The sequence below is a fragment of the Periplaneta americana genome, chromosome 12 (genome assembly GCF_040183065.1).
Source record: "Periplaneta americana isolate PAMFEO1 chromosome 12, P.americana_PAMFEO1_priV1, whole genome shotgun sequence".
NCBI classification, from domain to species: domain Eukaryota; kingdom Metazoa; phylum Arthropoda; class Insecta; order Blattodea; family Blattidae; genus Periplaneta; species Periplaneta americana.
The window spans coordinates 112,875,640-112,891,338 of NC_091128.1; the positions used below are offsets into that span (position 1 = coordinate 112,875,640).

Below are 15,699 nucleotides of genomic sequence, written 5' to 3' on the forward strand. Positions count from 1 at the left end.
ATTCCTATTTATGTTTCAGAATATAACCAAACAGCAATACTGCTAAATAGCAAGCCAACAAGACATCGGAATGTAAGTAAATCTCTTATAATTTTTTTTCCTTTTACTATTACTTGAAAATACTTTGCAATAATTTGATCCTGACGTCGTTAAGAAGAATTTACGTGTGCAAATAAGATTAATTCAACAGCGAAATAAGTCTATCTTCGAAAATAAAGTCCATTAGTTTTTGTGTTGATCTGCCATCTCTCTGAGATAGTTGAATTTTTAAGTAAAATAATTCATTGAATTTGAAGAGAATTAGCTTTAGAATTTCTGTATTTAAATTATAAAAATATTTTAGTGCCATTCACGCGGAAAATGAGTCATCGGTTATAATAAATTACAATCATAAAGTGCAATGCCTAGGCTAAAAGCACGCTGTGAAAAAAAGCTCATTGCTTTCCAGTTCTTGAAGCTTGGTTTATGTAAAACGTAATGGAATGGTTGAAAAGTTGTTAACCTATTACGGAATTCGCTATTTAAAGGGACTGAAACGGATTTAGTTGTTATGATGTATTATAATTTCAAAGTAGAGATAAGTTTGAAGTAAAATACACCAAAGTTTTCCACTACCAAACAACCAAAGTAGTTTTATAGAACCATGAATTACTCCCATTAGTTACGAATTACCCACTACTGTCCTTTATATAGATTCCATAGAAATATCTTTTCTACAGATGTGATTGTTCCCTTCTAAACTTGGTTATCCAATGATTCAGAAGTAGCAAATAGCAGATTTAAATCAGTGGTTTGGTTTGCACTTACGCCAATTCGTAAATTCGTTTGGATCTTGCAAAGACAGGATACTCGTAAGCAGAAGCTATTATACGAAATGGTAGGCAGTTGTTTGCGAAGAGTCAAGTTTTGTTAAACATTTTAGAGTGCTTGATAACGATTCATTTTCCAATGCAATTTAGACCCTCGCCATCAATGTTAAATCTCCCGCAGGTGTTGGTCTAACAGATTAGTGTCACCTTCATTGTAAAGCTTGGATCAAATCGATATAGTACTTGTATTAATTAATTTTACCCTTTTAAATATTACAATTTTTTATGTAGTTGCTTTTCACTGAAACCATTTTCTTCAATAAACCACTTAAACTGAAATTTGTACCACATAATATAATCTTAATAATTTTCTTTTTTTTTTCTGTAACAAAAGACGGCCATGACGGCAAAAGAGCGCAGTCAAATCATAACTAATAATGATATAGAATTTTAGGATTACTTCAGAAATAAAACGTTAAACATTTGTAGGTGTTTATAATTATTTTAGTCACGTCCATACTACTAGCGTCGCAGGATATTAAACAGTTATCTGTATTTCAGAGAAGTTCATCTTATCAATAACTTGTAGGTTTCCAGAGTTCAATAATAATTGATCTCTCCAGCGTTTCCCTGGTTGTTCAGGTGTTCTCCTTCCATTCAGTCTGTACAGCCATACATTTAACGGGATTCTTTCACTACTCACCCGATTTAGATGGTCGAACCAGTTTTTTCGATATTTGTCTCTTATTACAGTTATTAGAGATGAACAAAACTAACTGCCGCTCTCGTTCGCTGTGTTCGTTGCATTTGTCTTTCGAGTCTCGACTCGTCATTCTCGTGCGCTTTCAGTCTCGCTCATCATTCTCGAAATAGCATTTGGTCGGCGTGGAAAGATTTCGTAACTTTGAATAATATATAGCCTATCATTGAAATAAATAACATTATAAATGTTTAAATGAGACAAAAAAGAAAACAGAACAGTATCTCAGTTATCAAAATGTTCTGATTCTATTATATTATATTACCTATGGTTACATAAATAGAAAAAAAATTATGAAATAAATTTGCATTTCTAAGAAACATAAAACATAACATTAATATATTTTTACTTCAGATTGCACACTTGATCATAAACATGAAAAGAAAATTCCTAGCATTTTAATAAGGACCTAGTAAGACTGGGGAACGGATTATTATACACTGAAAGGTAGAGATGTTTCAAATAGGCCACTTGATTGTTTATACTTATATAACTGTTGTCAGAGTAGATTAAAGTTCAGTTAGGTATAAACAACTGCGGCGATTCAAGGCTGCTTGTCTTCGGGACTTCGGGAGTCATCAGTATCAAGTCTCGGAACACTCGCAAGAAGTCTTTACGTCAAGGACGCGACGTAATACAACATTTTCGTGCGGGTTTTCGGCTTTGCGGGCGCTGTTAGTCTCGCTTTCTCGATCGTTGTTCATCTCTAACAGTTGTGCTCTCCATTTGTAATATTTCTATTGAATATCTTCATTTCGAATGTGGTCTAGTATTATATAAATTCCATTAATGTTCTGAACAGTCGCATCTCAGCGGCTTCCAATCTTCTCTGTTACGTTTTAGAGAGAGTCCATGTTTCAACACCGTATAGCAATACCGGAACTGCCATAGTTTTATAAAATTTTAAAACTATTTCGGTTCTAACTTTTTCAAAATGTGTGTTTTAAAGTACCAGTTAATTTCTGGTATGTACAAATGATTTTTAACATCTGTGAAAGAATTGTGAGATAAATGGCAGCCATTATAATCAAAGTCTATTACAATTTTTTGGAACTGGACTTCTCGCTTTAAAAGCTAAAATTTTTGTTTTTGTTGAAATAGTTTTAAAATTATAAGCCCTTATAGCACTATTAGTAAAAATATAGTTCTATACAGATCATCATCTGTATTGGGCAATACTATCTGATCATCTGAGACTAAAAGTGTGTTCAAGAGAATATTATTTACTATAAAATTTCTTTTTTAAGTTTATCTGCCATTTCTTAATGACATCATGTATTGTATGAAATTCAAAGAAGCTAGTAAACGTGATTTTCCTCTACCTACATAATCATATGTCCTTTTATTCCGTCGTACTAAGCAAGAGACTTTCCTTGCAACTTAACACTAATTGACTTGTAAAATAAAGCATGTCGTCTTGAAAATAATTATTATTATGCTGATTACACATAATTTAAATTTCATAAAATGATTGATTAATTCAGGTGCTGTTTTTTTTAATGTTCAAGGGAAAGCGTTATTTCATTCTTGAGAAAGAGTATGTTGAGAAAATTAAATCACTGTAGACTACATTAAATTCTTGATGCTCAATTTATGGGTAGGCTACACAAAGACTAGAAAAATGCTACAAAGTAAAAATCGCACATCTTGAAAGATTTTTCATGAAATAAAATGTAAATATGTTAGAAAACCAAAGATAGGTTAGTACTTTAAATGAGCAAAGACACTAATATTAAAACAGAGTCCATAGCAAAATAATTGGCGATGAAGTGAAAACACGCTTCATAAATGTAAACCTTCGTGAGAGATTATAAAAAATAATTTGTTGTCAAATATATACGACTTGTTAGACTTAAATTCACACCGAAGTAAACTATAATATTTTTGTTGTTCTGTTATAAACAACTTTATCCTTTCAGTGAAAAAGATAAAGTGTACAAATTGTTACAGTAACTGTAAATCATAGGCGACTTACTGTAGCTGCCATTTTTATGACACCTCGAGAGAAAAGTTTCTCGTATAAGCCATAAATTATCACAGAAGCTGCTAAAACAATTATCCTGTTGTTTGTCATCACAATATGGCGACCTGTGAGTATGAGAATAGAAGAGACTACCTTCATGAATGGGGATAACCGCAAATAAGTTGAATAAACAATGTCTGACAGAAGTTGCGGAGTTTGGATAACACATTAACAATCCTTATAAAAAGAAAGGCATTTCAGAACAAAACCCGCTTAAACCTCAGAGTAAATGTGGATTTACAGCCATGTCCTCAGTAATGGTCATTACAACTCGAATTTCTATTTACAGTAAAACAGGGATGTCAAAGCGCTTGCAGTGCGTGCTCTAAAGAACCAGCACAAAATGTCTATAAGAGAAATGATTGTACAGATACGGAATTAAAATTTGGAGCGAGTCTTGATGGGAGTCCATCTGTATGTAAGCAACAATTTCACACGACAGCTCACAAGTAGCACATATGCAGTGGCTCTTGTTTACTGCACACGCGCAGTGTGTTGTAAGCGAAATTTGTTTAATGAGGGAGCTCCAAATTTTTATTTAGAACTAGCCGTACCCGTGCGCTCCGCTGCACCCGTTAGAAATAAATATAAAGTAATTACATAATTAAAATAGGACATTTGATCCAGGGAACATTCGTGTTTGATAGAAGGATAAATCGTTTAATATGTTACTTAATTTAAATTGCATCCAAATAATTAAAATGCGATCATTTTGGTCCAGAGACCACTCATTGGTGCAATGACAATTCCTTTAACATGTTTCTAATTTTTATTACATGCAACCATAGTTTAATGAACATTGACATCATTTAGATTTAATGTGTATACTTTATTTTACTTGTTATAGGTTTCCATTGAATTATGATAATAACTTAATTTTAACCCTTGTTTTCTACGTATTCAGTAAATGGCGTTTGGCCCACTATGGTTCTGAACCCTTCAAATAACTTAAATTATATTATATAATATTTCATTACATATATTATATTATATTATATTATATTATATTATATTACATTACATTACATTACATTACATTACATTACATTACATTACATTACATTACATTACATTACATTACATTACATTATATTATATTATATTATATTATATTATATTATATTATATTATATTACATTACATTATATTATATCAGAAGTTACTGTAATAACATTATAGCAATATGTCCATCTAGAGAAACTACACTTTCCAATGGTGAAATAATAATTAATTACACAAATCGGTTAATTTAGCTTCAGATATTACTTCATACAAACACAGAAACATTCTCTGTAGGCTATCTTTCATAGCTTTCGATTGTTGCTGTCCAAGGCCCCTTATAGACGAAGTAATTTGTTTTTTATTTCATTATACGGCCTTAGATGGCAGTTATTTTAATTTTGAAACTCATTTATCTCATTAAATATCAGTGCTATCAAAATGTTTCAAGGAATAAAACTTATCGAAAATTATTTTTAAAGAAACTTTTGTTATGTAACATGTTTCACAAAAATCAATAATAAGCGAGATATTGCGATTTATTTAATTCAGGCCTCCTTATAACTCCCCTTTTAAATAATGTATTTTGAATGCCATATAGCCTAAAATCTAAGTTACAACGAACATAATTTATATTCCAATTTTCATCGAAATCCGTTCAGCCATTATCGCGTGAAAAGGTAACAAACATACAGACAGACAGACAGACAGACATACAAACAAAAATTTCAAAAAAGTGATTTTCGGTTTCAGGGTGGTTAATTATATAGGCTATGTTAGGACCAATTATTTTTGGAAAATGGAAAATTACCAGAAAAATGTCGGCTACAGATTTATTATTATTATAGATAACATCACGCATTAGTTTTCCTATATTTTTACTACATAAGTGGGGAATTTTTATGAACACTGCATACCTAAAATTAGAAATTTTCCATTACCACTATAAATATTTCATTTTTATTTCAAAATATTATTGATTTAATCATAAAACCCATGCGCTATATTTTTGACCACAGTATAGGCCTATAGAACATGCAGTAAATATTTAATGTTTCTATCATCAAAACTGTAAGAGCCTTTGAACTTCGGATCTGACGAAATGTGGTGAAAAAAAGTGTGAGGAAACAGCTTGTAAAATTTGAATGGAATTGAAGTTCTAGGGTGCAGTCAGCTACAATTGCGTAATTTTTATGCTTTCGAGCGCCGCAGAGCATTCTTATTCAACATACTGTACAGACAAGAGATTGCTGATTCATTTTTTACAAGAAAACGAAATGCGATTTTTGACTGGAAACGACAAAAATTTCACTCGTCACTCACCTTATGACGTTACACGTCCAAATAAACTGAAATATGTTTTGTTTACAGTATTTTCATAGGTGAGAACTCTCATTGCAACAGTACACATATGTGTTAGGAGAATATTTCAGTAACATGATGTAATTATTATTATTTATTATTTACAGTTCGCAGAAAAAATACATACATATAATTATTAAAAAACTTACATTTACACACTTTATAATTTTACACATAGGTATACAATTTTAATGCAATTTCAAAAATTAAATATTTAATATATGATGTTTTATCTTGCACTTGCGTCTAGTTTTGTGCAAGATTCAACTTATTTTATTATGTTGTTACAATAATTAATACATCTATGACACAAAACAAGCGTTTAAACATATTTTTCTAATTATTTCTTATTTAAATCTTTTGAATATGTACATATTATTATATTTATACATAGAGTAACATGATGTAAAATTCTGAAAGTTATAACTTGTTTCTCCAGATAAATAATATTAGGCCTACATATTTCCAATAAAATACATGTTGCTAGAGACCGCAGATTTTCACATTAGCGATAAACACAACAAATCGTTAGTGAAATATTTTGTTAAATAGTGAGTTAGGTATTCAGTTTTTTTGTATATATTTATGACATACCCACATATATCAGTATGGAAACATACCATTTATATATTCGCTGAGTTTTTTGTGTGCCATAGTCATTATACGCAATTTATATTTTTTTTCTGTCTGCCTTACAGCAGGTCACAGGCTTCAATTCATATTTAATGGAACATAACCTTCCCAAAGGTAATAAATGCGGGTTAATAACGAAGCTATAAAATAAATGGCGAATGGGAAAGACGTCATATATCATCCCTCAACGATTTGCTAGTCTGAAGTATCACACTTGATGAATCGTTATTGTATTCCTCTTTTCAGTACCGGAGTGTATAAAATATGTACCTGACATCTGTGCAGATACTAGCCTAATTAAACTGACCAGACCTAGCATCTCCTAGCCTATTTTTGTACCATTATTCAGTTTTATTTGACACATTGATCCTGTTTAACGTTAGGGATTCACTGACCGATCTGATTGACGCAAAGAATTGATTTGACTGAATGATCTGAATTATTGATCTCACTCTCTGATCAACCGACCTGTACTACTCATCCTACTGTCTGAGTTACCGATCTAACAAACCAAGATAAACTGATTTTACTGACTGCTTAACCGATCTCTGTGACTGACTGATTGGTCAGTTGACCTGAATTACTGTTCTTATTCACTGATCAACCGACCTCAGTAACTGATATTAACGACTGTTCAACCGATCTGACTTATTGACTTTAATGGACCATTGGTCTCACTGTTTCATCTTACTGACTGCTGAACCGACCTCAATGATTGATCCTATTGATACTTTAACCGACCTCAGTGACTGACTAATCTGATTGATCTTACTGATTGAGCAACCGATCTCAATGGCAGATCTTACAGACTGCCCAACCGATCTCAATGATTGACTCATCAACCAATCTCAGTGACTGATCTTACTGACATACAAATCAATCTGGATTATTATCTGACGGATCAACCGACTTCAGTGACTAATCTTACTAGCTGATCTAGCAACGTGAATGACTGATCTCACTCATGATGAACTCACCTGAATAACTGATTTTACTCACTGGCCAAATTGAATGAATGACTTATTTCTGACTGGCTTTCTTACAATATAAGAGGGTAGAAACGCATTGCACTTGTTATTTTGGAAAATAAAATTTTACCAGAACAATGGAAGGAGTTCATAATTGTACCCATCTTTAACAAGGGAAAATACTAACTGTAACTTTCGAGGAATATCAATTTTATTGACGTCGTAAAAAATGTTGTACAATATTCTATTGAAAAGATTAACTCCATATGTACATGAAATTATTGGCAGTCATCAATGTGATTTTAGGAGTGATAGATCGACTATTGATCAGATTTTTTGTATTCGACAGAAAATGAAGAAAATGGGGACAGATAATGGGGATCATCAGTGCGGTTTTAGGCGTAATAGATCGACTATTGATCAGATTTTTTGTATTCGACAGATAATGGAGAAAAAATGGGAGTATAAGGGTACAGTACATCAGTTATTCATAGATTTAAAAAAGGTATATGACTCGGTTAAGAGGGAAGTATTAGCCTATATGATATTCTTATTGAATTTGGTCTTCCCAAGAAACTAGTTCGATTAATTAAAATGTGTCTCAGTGAAACATACAGCAGAGTCCGTATAGGTCAGTTTCTATCTGATGCTTTTCCAATTCACTGCGGGCTAAAACAGGGAGATGCACTATCACTTTACTTTTTAACTTCGCTTTAGAATATACCATTAGGAAAGTTCAGGATAACAGGCAGGGTTTGGAATTGAACGGCTTACATCAGCTTCTTGTCTATGCGGATGACGTGAATATGTTAGGAGAAAATACACAAACGATTAGGGAAAACACGGAAATTTTACTTGAAGCAAGTAAAGCGATCGGTTTGGAAGTAAATCCCGAAAAGACTAAGTATATTTTTATGTCTCGTGACCAGAATATTATACGAAATGGAAATATAAAAATTGGAGATTTATCCTTCGAAGAGGTTGAAAAATTCAAATACCTTGGAGCAACAGTAACAAATATAAATGACACTCGGGAGGAAATTAATCGCAGAATAAATATGGGAAATGCGTGTTATTATTCGTTTGAGAAGCTTTTATCATCCAGTCTGCTGTCAAAAAATCTGAAGTTAGAATTTATAAAACAGTTATATTACCGGTTCTTCTGTATGGCTGTGAAACTTGGACTCTCACTCTGAGAGAGGAACATAGGTTAAGGGTGTTTGAGAATAAAGTGCTTAGAAAAATATTTGGGGCTAAGCGGGATGAAGTTACAGGAGAATGGAGAAAGTTACACAACGCAGAACTGCACGCATTGTATTCTTCACCTGACATAATTAGGGACATTAAATCCAGACGTTTGCGATGGGCAGGGCATGTAGCAAGTATGGGCGAATCCAGAAATGCACATAGAGTGTTAGTTAGGAGACCGGAGGGAAAAAGACCTTTAGGGAGGCCTAGACGTAGATGGGAGGATAATGTTAAAATGGATTTGAAGGAGGTGGAATATGATGATAGAGACTGGATTAATCTTGCACAGGATAGGGACCGATGGCGGGCTTATGTGAGGGCGGCAATGAACCTTCGGGTTCCTTAAAAACCATTTGTAAGTAGTAAGTAAGTAGATCGACTAAAGAGTATATTTTTTGTATTCGACAGGTATTGGAGAAAAAATGGGAGTATAAGAGCACATCATATTAGTTATTCAAAAATTTCAAAAAGGCATATGACTCGGTTAGGAGAGAAGATTTATATATCAATATTGAATTTGGTATTCCCAAGAAACCAGTTCGATTAATTAAAATGGACTTAGCTATAGCAGAGTCCGTATAGGCAAGTTTCTGTCTCATACTTTTCCAGTTCATTGCGGGCTGAAGCGTGGAGATGCACTATCACATTTACTTTTCAACTTCGCTCTAGAAAATGTCATTAGGAAAATTTCATGATAACGGAGAGGGTTTGGAATTGAACGGGTTACATTAGCTTCTTGTTTATGCAGCTTACGTGAACATGTTAGGACAAAATCCACAAACTATAAAGGGAAACACGAGAATTTTACTTGAAGGAAGTAGAGAAAACCCGAAAAAAAAACAAAGAACAAAATATATTATTGTCTCGTGAACAGAACATAGTAAGAAATGAAAATATAAACTTTGCAAATGTATCCTTTGAAGAGGTGGAAACATTCAAATACTTTGGGACAACAATGACAAATACAATTGACACTCGAGAAGAAATTAAATGCGGAATAAATTTGGGAAATCCCTGTTATTATTCGGTTGAGAAGCTTTTGTCATCGAGACTCCTCTTAAAATAACCTGAAAGTTAGAATTTACAAAGCAGTTACATTAAATTTTCTCCTGTTTGGTTGTGAAACTAGAACTCTCACTTTGAGAGACGAATCGAAGTTAAGGGTGTTAGAGAATAAGGTGCTTTGGGAAATATTTGGGGCTGAGAGGAATGAAGTTACAGGAGAATGGAGAAAGTTACAAAACGCAGAACTGCACGCATTATATTCTTCACCTAACACAATTGGGAGCATTAAATCCAGACGTTTGAGATGGGCAGGGCATGTAGCATGTATGGACGAATCCAGAAATGCATATAGAATGTTAGTTGGGAAGAAAGAGGGAAAAAGAACTTTGGGGAAGCCGATACGTGGATGAGAGGATAATATTAAAATGGATTTGAGAGATGTGAGATATGATGGTATGGACTGGATTAATCTTACTCAGGATGGCGATGGCGGGCTTATGTGAAAGCTGCAATGATCCTCCGGGTTACCTAAAAACCATTTGTAAGTAAGTAAGGCTGTCTTACAAACAGCTGAGTGACCGACCTGATTGACCAATTCAATGACTACAATGAACGTCTTTCTGCATTGAGAACTTACTGACGCTCTGACTTAATGACTGACTTGATTGACCCATAAACTGACCAATATACTGACTAGCCGAATGACCGATATGGCTGATTGATTTGCTCACAGATTCACTTCTCACTAGCTCACTGACAAACTTCTGACGCACTCACTTATTCACTTCCTCACGATGACTGACTGACTGACTGACTGACTGACTGACTGACTGACTGACTGACTGACTGACTGACTGACTGACTGACTGACTATTAAAGAGTTGCTGATTGTCGTTTTAGAGTTTCACCATACGACTTAATTTTTTGCTGGTATGACATGACGCACTAGCTTCGGATTGTACCTTCATCTGTAGTAGACATATTGTTATTTCTAAACGTAGCTCAGTTAGATGAAGACATATTAACAAGGGGCTAAATTGTAATCCTATGCAGGCTGTACGAATTTCTCATCCGTAAACCAGATGTTAAGTTCATTCGCTTTAAAACATTAATTTTCCCTACCACTCTCATTTCACAATTTGTCTATTTTCGTCGTGCCACTTCATCATTTCTGAACAGCCGCTGTTGTTAAAAGGCTCATTGAATGAAGGACTCCAATTATAATTGACCATTTTCACATATTACAACACACTTTAATTGCATCAATATTTCATTCTTTACATTTCCAGTACTTCCAATATTTTATTGTGACCACATTTCCACTCAATTAATACAGTTTGAGAAATTAGCACACACATGTTCAAATGCAGCGAGACCGTCTCTTGCAATTCGTATTAAGGTTAATATCTTCTGAATTAATTTGTTTGTCATATATTCTTGTCCTATTTATTTAAGTTCAATGCGTTTGTATTTAGGGTTGAGTATTACTAATGTTCAGACATCATTCATGATTCACACTTAATAAAGTAATAAAGCCATAGGCCTGTACTAAGAGTCTGGTGTGGATTTGTTCTACCTTTCAGCAGTAATCAATCATTCCATCAGTAAACAATAAAATGGATTGTGTTGAACATTAAAATAAATTATTACATTAATCACTATAATCACTACACAGATAACAAATAATATCCTAGTAATTGAATGAAAATGGAAAATAAATTATTACCGTACATTAAATGCTTTGCATATAACTGTAACAAAATGAGATTTAAATATAGTTTCCTCTTGTGATTTATAATAGTTCATTGAAGACAAATGAAGACTGCAGGAGAAAAACCTGATAAGTCACGTTTTACTGTCTTAAGAAGCATTATATTCCATTGTCTTTGGGTTATCCTTCTTAAAATTTCTTTGGACAATAAAGGTTGTCATTCTGTATACAGTTAAACTACACAAATTTACACTACCTGAGCAATTATATGACATCTAAAACAGAAAATTTATAATTTTGGACTTACCAAGTTTTTCCTCGGTGCTCTAAACAAGATAATAAGTTACTCTGAACAATATTTATCAAAAATATCGAAGTTTGTCTATGTTATGATAGGTACTATGAATTTGGCTGGAAGTAAAGTTGGATATACTGTACATTTCCTATTGATAAAAATAGAATTGGTACTCATATTATGTGTTTGATGGTGTCTAAGCAACGAAATTGAAATTTGAAGGGGGAAAATTCCGTTAAATTATAGATTTAAGAGCTTCGTAGGTTGCTTTCTTGACGTAGAAATAGGTGCAGATTGGACTGCTTGCATTGCTGTTAATAAATAATTTGCAACGTTGGTATGCTTTGGCTCTTTCTTCGTCTTCAGTTGAAAAACTGGGGTTTGATATTGTTTCCTACTTGTTGGAGTCGTTACAAACGACTATTCTTCTTGACTAAACCTATAGTGTTAAGGGAACAAAGGTATCATATTGATTTTTACTTCTGCATGATTTCCCATTAACTATTTTTTTTTCGAAGAAGAAAAGGTCGCTTTTAAACTATCCTGATTAGTATTTCAATCTAACGAACTTGCGGTGCCACTCCCACTGTGTCAGTCAAGCGGAATAGTTGTTTGCAACGATCCCAAAGAAGAAGTTCGCCTGTGAACGAATATAGAGTCAATCTTCCAAAGTTGTGAATTCTTTATTCATTAACAGCAATGGTAAAATCCATCCTATACCTCATGTCATCTTAACAGTAGCAGGTTCACATCATTACGGATATAATCTTTCGCTCTGTGTAGACTTACTTATTTCTGGTAGTGTAATTTATGAAAAGTTGTATCTGTATAAAACTTCAAAATTTTCTACATTATTCTTAAATCTAATTTCTTCAGTTGAAAACACATGGTAATTTTAAATTCTATTTGGAGGGGTTGTTACAAAGTGAAGTGAAAAAGATAGAATGAAAGAAATAAGTTGGAAAATGCCGAGAAAAAGGCAGTACAGGCCATTCTTTATCTCGTGAAACCTTTCTCCGCGTCAAGGGAAGAAGAAAGTGGACTGAGAAGCTTTCTTCCCTCCCTACGCTCCTACTCTTGTAACCAGTGAGCCCGCTTACCGCCACCATAAGGTTCTTACTACAGTATATGCTACAGCGCACACAAGCATTTGGTGTCACGATATAGCGAATGATCTATAACTAAGGTACTGTTATTTATACATAGAATTGAAAAGGAACTGAACCACGGAATGCTAGTTACTTAATGAGAAATAAATTCCTCAAGTATTGTAACTTCCTTTCATAAATGGAAACGAGATATTCCAAAGATTTAGACTGTGTTAGCTGATTGTTGCTTGATACTTTGTGAAAAAAATTGTGCTGAAATATTTCTATTCTTGAGCAGTAAGGGCTTTCTCCCGAATTTCATAACTATCTCTCTTTCTATTCTAAAGTATTAACATTTAATTTGCTTGGTCATAATTAGCTTATGCAAATGTGAGTCATTTACGAACACTTACATAAGGACAATTAATATTTGAGGAGCAAAATTCGCTCCGGCGCCGGGGATCGAACCCGGGTCCTTGGTTCTACGTACCAAGCGCTCTGACCACTGAGCCACGCCGAATTCAATCCACAGCAACCGATCGAACCTTCCTCCTTCAGTGTTTCCCTTTGTGGCCTGACTCCAAGTTAGGCATATATGTTGACGTTTTCCTCCTCAAATATTAATTGTCAACATTACAGAGATTATTCTGTAGGACAAATTAACAAATATATAATATACTTACATAAAGGTTTACATAATTTCTCAGAATTAGCCTACACGTGTGCAAGACATGTGAATGATTGTTAATTCTATATAACTCCAGGAAAGTTGATTTCGAAGAATAAAAGGCAGATTGTGAACTGTACTGACCTATCAACAGTTATTCTCCCAGTACTGTTATCTGTCTTTCTGTTCCACTTCCACCTAAAGCCTATTGATTGATTCAAACGACAAATCAAAATTCAACATTTCTAATGAACTTGCATGAAGATCCATATACTATTACCTGTGCATTTCGAACTGGCTGCTCAAAGTAAAGCAATTGGCTGCATTTTCCACGTGTGCTTACCCCAATCCTAGATCATTCTTCTCAACTAAAGTCAGCTGGAACATAGGGCTGGGGACGGAGCGGTTCGGTTCGGAGCAGTTACTGTCACGTCATTACTCGGTTGATCCGAGTATAGTACTGAGTACAAATTTGTGGCGGCAGATTTAAAATTTAGATAGATTGAGTCGATTTTAGAACGTACTTTGAAAGTGAAACTAAGAGTGTTTTAAAAGCGTTGTAGTAAAGCACTTTCGCTTTGCCAGTTGACGAGAAAACAGTGCTTCTCTTCATTGAAAAATGACGGTTGCAAATTTCATTTGCATGATTACAACTATTTGCGGAGTTATTTTGTATGAAAGGCCTATTTAACTTACAGTGTTGTTATATATGACAGACGAAATAAAATTGATAAAATAATTTATAATACTAACAGCTAATAAATTAACATGTGATGTAAACGTTAAACGCTGCAGCTAATTAAAAAAGAAGATAGAAAGAAACGGGCTCCATGAAGCGCTGCCTAAAATACTTAAAAATAACACACATAATTATTTACTATTACGGAAAGTGGATAAAATATTCAATAAACGTGGAATCTTAAACTGATGAACATACTGTTTATTTATTTTATAGCATTACTAGCATTACAACTATGTTCTCTTTGGTGAAGGGTAATATTATTGATAAATTAAAGTAATTAGGTAACATAATTCGTAGAAATAAATACAAATACAATTATGACTGATGAGGTAACACAAATCCAATAAACACAAATAGAGGAAAAATATAATGCACTTCTTTTTTTTTAACATATTTTAATATTAATCACTCTAATATGATGATAATGATGATAATAATAATAATGTTATTATTATTATTAGTATGTATAGTAATATGTTCAGACTGTCAATGTTCATTAGGTCCACTTGACAGGTCATATAATAGGATGAAATCCTCTTCAATACTAGAGGCCTCTCAGCCCGCCTTGGGGATAAGGAAATAATTTGTCTTTCAGCAGAAAATATTTAAATACAACAGTACCACGTTGTTGTCTGCTAGAATTAAGTAAAACACGCGAACTCTGTTTGAATGTTTGAACTGACCGGTAACGGCTACGGTTAACCGAGTAACTTCGGTTCTCCGCTTTCAAGCACATAAACCGATAGAACCGAGTAACTCAACAGTTCTACTCGCTCCGTCCCCAGCTCTACTAGAACAGCCGGGATTACCACTGCTTCAATTCACAGTTTTTAGCTCAGTGACTCGTGCTTGGTTTGTACTTTTTGTACATTTGATCCGCCAGTTTCAAATACACAGATAATAGGAATAATAATTTCATTACGACAATTTCATCACAGCAAGGCAGAATAATTCAGAGTAAATTAAACGATCTTGTTAGAGACTAAGAAATTTCTGACGCTAAGTAGACAATGATAAAAGCTCACTAAAAATGAGAAGATCTCTGTATATAGAGGACCCGTGAAAACTTTGAAAATATTTTACTTGATGTTATTATTGACACTGTGTTCTGTAATGTTCTGCAAAGTATTACGGAAACCACAAATACCCAACACAGACCGTGTCAATGAAAACTACTTTCAAATGTCTCAGATTTGAGCCTTAAGGATCTGCTACTGCATAACGGCAATGTTTACGTGTGCTATGCATAGGCCTATGAAAGATATTTATCAAGATATGGAAGATCTTTCAAATTTCATGAATTACCATAACTAAAAGTGTAAAATGTAATTATGGTGATCTATTTGATCTACAGCAGTTATTTATCTGGATAACTGTGACGTCGGAGCT

General features: G+C 33.6%; 1 long non-coding RNA gene across 1 annotated transcript in view; it reads left to right on the plus strand.

Annotated features, from left to right (window-relative positions):
* The window catches only part of LOC138710078 (uncharacterized), a 736,860-nt gene that overhangs the window by 272,555 nt on the left and 448,606 nt on the right, over positions 1–15,699 (plus strand). The window contains exon 3 of the long non-coding RNA XR_011335051.1: positions 20–72. This is a non-coding gene — a long non-coding RNA (uncharacterized lncRNA). The remainder of the gene's footprint in view (positions 1–19; positions 73–15,699) is intronic.